The sequence below is a fragment of the Perca flavescens genome, chromosome 15 (assembly GCF_004354835.1).
Source record: "Perca flavescens isolate YP-PL-M2 chromosome 15, PFLA_1.0, whole genome shotgun sequence".
NCBI classification, from domain to species: domain Eukaryota; kingdom Metazoa; phylum Chordata; class Actinopteri; order Perciformes; family Percidae; genus Perca; species Perca flavescens.
Window position 1 is genome coordinate 11,792,875 of NC_041345.1, and position 6,000 is coordinate 11,798,874.

Genomic DNA, 6,000 nt, shown 5'->3' on the forward strand with positions numbered 1-6,000 from the left:
CCTCATAAACTGGCAGCTGGATGTATATTGTCAGCCAAAACTGCATAGCATACTTTTAGGTAGTCAGTTATGAAAAGGTAAAACTTACATGAGTCTTGCCAGTTTATATAAGGGTTTAACCCTTGCTCTATCAAACATAAAGAATACAATAACTCTCTGACTGCTCGATTTGGCATTTCTGGTCATAATAAGCTCAACCATGCTGCATACCACTATAGCTATGTGGCCAAAAGATCCTCATATATCCTGGGCAAGGTCACTCTACTCCAACTTCTGAGTGTATGCTGACAACTGAGCGGAAAATAAACAGATGGCTTTCCTAAAATCTGCCTCCAAAATCTCAACCCATAATCCAAGTCTCCAAGCCGAAAAGACGGATTAACAGAAACAAATATCCAAAAGCCAAAGGGACTACTTAATTCAGCCAGGATTAGTTTTATTTTGACTTGTCAACTGCTGCAATGGATCGTGATGCCAGCACTGAATGTGGGCACTCCAAAATTAAATACCAGCCTCCTACAGTACAATAACTGTGCAACAACTACTGCAGAACTGAGAATAAGGAATGTGGTGTAATGCTGGAGTTCTTAATAAAGAGCAATTGATTTTAATTTTAGCACTAGACTGAATCTTTTCTGAAATATTATAGCATTTAATCCTTGAGCTCATAATTCAAGAGACAGGTTCAACAAAAACAGAGCATGCGTTCATCCTACAAACATGCACCAACAGTCATAAACACGCTACATAGTGACACCTTTCCCACAGTGCTGTTTGTCTCCTGACACGTTTGTTTTGCTGGCTCCTTTACGCAAACCACCTGCGACGAAGACTACAGTCCTGTGACTAGCCCAGCTACTGTCAAAACATTGTTTCACATCGGCGCCCTTAAAAACACATATTTAGTTTAATAATAACTGCACGTAGTGTCCGGTCAAATGACATATAAGCCCCGTTGCATTCTCACATTGCCCAGTGCTAAATTTAGACGCCATGTATTTAGACAACCGTCACTCGCGAAAGCACACAGGCTTGAGCAACGACGCACTATTCCCATTTCTAATCATACAGATTAATTTAACAATTCTCAGTCAAAACTCGCACTCGTAATGACGGATTACACATTTAATGTCTGATAAATGTCGCAAATATGTAAACATCACCCAAGAAAATAAGGCCTGGATCGCGTTAGTTGCGGGTAAAGGAGCTCAGCAAGAACAAAATAAACCTGGATAAAACGAAATGACACATTCACAACAGAAAATTGTAGCTACACTAACGTAAATGATGTTATCATACTAGCATGTCAACTTGCCCGGGTGGTTAGAGTCCATGTATGTTATTATTCTTTAAGAGCGTAATCCGAAGGAAAAAGATCCGCACATTACTATCACGAAAGATGCTCAAACTTCTGCCAAAATCCCGACGGACGGAGACGCACAGATGATTTATTACTGCGGACCCACAGATCCTAAACGTTATTTTTCTGGTAGAAAAACACAAAAGTTTGCAAGCAGCTTGAGTGTTATGCTAGTGCACAACAAGCAGACTTCCAAAATGGCTTCCCGGCGTAACAAAGCCAGAAGGATCGCTGCCGAGCTGATCCTCCCACTCCCGGACCCTTCATTGTCGGCCAGGGCGCCCACTTTAAATCTATTGGAGGACCATGGCGCACACTTTAAATATATTGGAGGACAGCAGCAACGGCATGCACCGGACTGCTGCTGGAGCTCCGTGCATTTAGAGGGATCACACTGTTGTTTAGTCATTGAACCCCCATCCTGAAGGCCCCCGTATCATATCTGCCACCAAAACAACCTTGAACCCATTTCTGACATCATGATAATCTATGATAATATACTACTAGTAATGATGTATTATTATAAATAAGTATTATTATTATCATCATCATCATCTGTTATAGGCCTATGTCCTACTTAATTAGTTGATGTACATCTCACCAAAGTTCATCCAATGAACACAAGGAGGAACAGTTGTCTTAAATGACAATAACATCGTTATTATTATTATTATTATTATTATTAAAAGAGAATGAATTTCTAGCACCCAATTTTGGTTATTGTTCTCAATTAATGTAAACAAGTGTGAAATCGAAGATGGAAAATCCATGCTATATTCTGCCACATTTAACTGCAGTAACCCTAGTCAGGAATTTATGGTCAACCCCCGCCCTCCCCCCCGAAAATGCAAACCTAGCCCAAATAATGATTTTGTCATTTCAATTTTTCACATTTGAACAACTTAAATTATACTTTAAATACTAATAATAAAAACCTAAATGAAGGTATCTCAAAACCTGTAAACACACCACATTTCAATAAACAGCCCCCTAGTTCCCTAAAACCTCCTAAATTCTAAGAACAATATAGAGGACATGGCCTCCGTGTTAGCTAAGGCTCTCTCTGGTTTCTACACTATTTAATACTGAAACAAACTTGCACTAATCTTAGACTGCAGGGAAAGGAAAGGTTGGCATCAGTATTGTTACAACATTGTTGCAATATGTAATGTGTAATATCTAGTTACTATAAAGCAAACGTTTTAAAGTGGGATTTGACCAATGAACCATTGCACTAATGCAATAGAAAAAAAGTAATTACAATGTTCTCTCTATACGTTCAGTCATGATGAAACAACACAATAAAAGATGTATGAACACTGCTGACAAAAATGTTAATTAGCATACAATGTAAAACTCAAAAGAAGTCTGCAAGTGGACCTGTAATCCAGGGTGCTTGAGAAAGAGAAGACCACTGCATGTGTCAGCGCAATTAATATAAGAAGTCTTGAGAATGTGTTATAAAGTACACAGATAAGCAATAACCAGACAGGTGTATTAAGTTGTGTCTGATTAGACCTTCTCAGGTAGGAGTTGTGCAAAACTATGCTGGTAATGTGCTTGAAGTCATCATTGTGTACTAATAAGAGTAAGAGTTATAACTTGTCCTGCAACAAACAAACAGCAGAGCTATATATATATATATATATATATATATATATATATATATATATATATATATATATATATATATATAGGGACGTTAGGAGCTCTGCTGTTTGTTTGTTGCTCATAAGATCAAAAAATACCTTTCAGGACCTTCGAGGCTCTGTTATGCAACACTCTTAAAAGTGTTGATTTTGCATAATGAGTATTTAATTAGCTGGTATTTTTACTCAAGTGTAACTTTGAATGCAGGACTTATACTGACCTCTCCGCAGTTGATGCAGGACATTGTCCACAGAGATATATAAAATATTATTGATACCTATAGCTAAATCCTATAATTGAACTGATGAAAGCAAACAAGGTCTTGGGCGAGGCGCCATCTGCTGGACAGCAGTCTATGTCATTTAGATGAACTTTGGACCAATCTGACAGAGACCTTGCTATTTCTCTCCCTGTTTCAGCCTAGATAAAACAATACTCTATTACAAGTAATAAAGCACTGCATTTAAAATCCTACTACTAAAAAGTACAAAAGTATCATCAGCTAAATGGCCCTTGACTGGCGTATTATATATTACATTGGTAATATGGATTCATCAATAACAAGCAGAATGTTACTGCTCTAAATGAAAAAATTGAAGTCAATTTTACTTATAGAGTTTGGTAGTTAAGTCCAGTGGTTATGGGTTGGGTGGGTCCCTCCAATAGGCCTTTTTCATAGCAGACATTTTGACTTGTCATAAAAAGCAAAAGGTGTTACTTATTAACAATGGCTTTCTATTCAAGTGTCCCAGCGAGAGTGAAGGTGAGCCAGCATGCACAGGACCCAGAAATCAATCATTTATTGAATTTACACCAGTGATTTTCCTACTGTGACATGTCAAAATGTTTTCTGTGAAAAACTCCTATAGGTCAAAAGATAGATCTAAGGGGTCATGAGATGAGATCAATTAAAGAGGGAAGAAGAAAAAGTTCTGATACAAAAACCTGTAGCATTTAGTGGACTTCTTTCTAATTTCTTCATATTCTGTGAAATACTTAACATATGTACCTCTTGGGGCCTCAAACCTGTCGAACTCAACAGACATCTGAAACGTGACAAGGGGCCTCAACAAGACACTGCTTTCTTAAAAGGAGGTCTCACATGCAAAAAGGTTGGAAACCACTAAAAATGTAGTTTAGTTACTTTCCTCTAATGTCCCCTCTATTTCAAGACAAGACTCCAGTCCTGTGTCTGGAACAGCTTAAAGCCAGGGAGAACATCTTGCACATGCTTAGTCCTGACTAACAAACCCCGTTTTGTTTAGCAAAACAATCCAGTAGTCTTTTACTGTCGTAAAAAATACGTGAGTCTCGCGGATTTAAACGAAGACGGAAGTGTACAGAAGTTAAGCCCCTTCCCTTCGCAAGGACACTTTGCTAATGTAAAGTTCAAAGAAATAGCCACAGCAGGCATGAGGTGCAAAGCAATTGTATAAGCCTTCTCATTTTTGCATTTCGAGAAATGGATAGGTTCAATGAATCAGTGAATGACACACAGTCCAGTGACCATAGGCTACAAGAAATTAGCCTAACTTAGCCTTCTGCTACTGCACTGGTCAGGAAAAACAAAAGCTGAAGTCACTATCCTGGCTTCTTTATGGGCTTCTCCTTTATGTTTAAGTGCATTGTATTATCAGTAAAACCTCTGCAGATTCAAACAGTCCACGAAGATACAACACCTGTTCCCAAAAACATTGCACGACAGAGCAACACGGGAAGAGTGCTATCCCCAAATTTAAGATTGGAGATAAGTAGCTAGCTTCTCCTGACAGTTCAGGATAGCACATGTGAAATGTAGCTGTGGGCTACATAATTATCAATACAGAAGTTAGACTACTCACATGTTGACTCTGACGCTGGTGACTTTCAATTGTGTTTATCTTGAAGTTAGTTGTATCCAGTTTATTAAATATTCAGAAGCAGTTGCACATTTGACTCCCCAGAAGAGTGGACCTTATCTAACGTTCGCCTTTCCCGCACACGGTCATACTTTCCGTTGAGACACGAGCGTCACATGCGTCAATCCTAATATGGTAAACATGACTATATATGGGATCTGTCAAACCGCCTTGTAGCCTGTAACCGCCTGTAACTGGCTTTCGATATTAAACAGCATCACTTAGTGGCCGCTGACGTAAACAACAACTAACAGTGAATTAATAAAAAGCTAAATACTACTGCTGCTAGCTACTACTATTGCTACCTGATGATGATGATGATTGTTATGGAAGTTTCTGTGTAGTAGGAGTGGATTTAGAAAGTTAAAGAGTGAAATAAAATAAAGACAATTGCAAATTAAACCAAGTTAGGTTTTTGTATTTCATTAATAATATATTTGTAAATATAAGAAGAACATAAATTTCACAAAAGACAGCAGCCCAGTGTGGAAAAGTTTCTTCAATGAGTGAACAGGAACACTGAGCTAAATACATCTTCAGAGTGACAGCACACACGCACTTGGCTTTCTCACAGACAATCTGATACACATGAAGACAATCTTATAAACACAGGATACATCGGAGCCATTTCGCCTCCTCCTCCCGTACAACTTCCACCCCTCGGTTACATCTCTCAACTGGCATAGGAAAACTGAATGTATCAGGAGAGATAGTTTTAGGGTGACCTTGTAGCCCCTATCTGTTCAGACAAACAGTGCTCACATTATGTTCCAGACTTTGTGATTCTCATTTAGTTAGAATCAAAATCTACATTGGGAATGAGATAAACTTCCTTTAGGCATTGTGAGAGAAACTTAAACAGAAATAACACAAAAATATAAAGAATCATGCTTAAATGTAAATTTGCCATTACATGATGATGATGATGATGATGATGATGAAAAAAATAATACATACTAAACAAACATAATATAAAAAATATATGAAACTGTTTCCTAACGTGTCTCTCATCTGAAGCATAGCAGAGAAAATGTTTTAGGAAAATTTACTAAGATATGAATAATATTGATTCTCAAGTTATCACAGTTGAGT

General features: G+C 37.9%; 1 protein-coding gene across 4 annotated transcripts in view; it reads right to left on the reverse strand.

The window, feature by feature from the left end:
* sun1b (Sad1 and UNC84 domain containing 1b) overlaps positions 1 to 5,014 on the reverse strand; it is a 34,940-nt gene extending 29,926 nt beyond the window's left edge. For 2 of the 4 annotated variants that reach the window (XM_028599179.1, XM_028599177.1), the window contains exon 1: positions 4,852 to 5,014. The gene's annotated coding sequence lies outside the window, so the exon portion shown is untranslated. Of the gene's footprint in view, positions 1 to 757; positions 831 to 1,315; positions 1,553 to 4,851 lie in introns of those variants that run through there. The other 2 variants (XM_028599176.1, XM_028599178.1) reach the window with 2 other exon arrangements.
* Between the last annotated feature and the right edge of the window lie 986 nt (positions 5,015 to 6,000).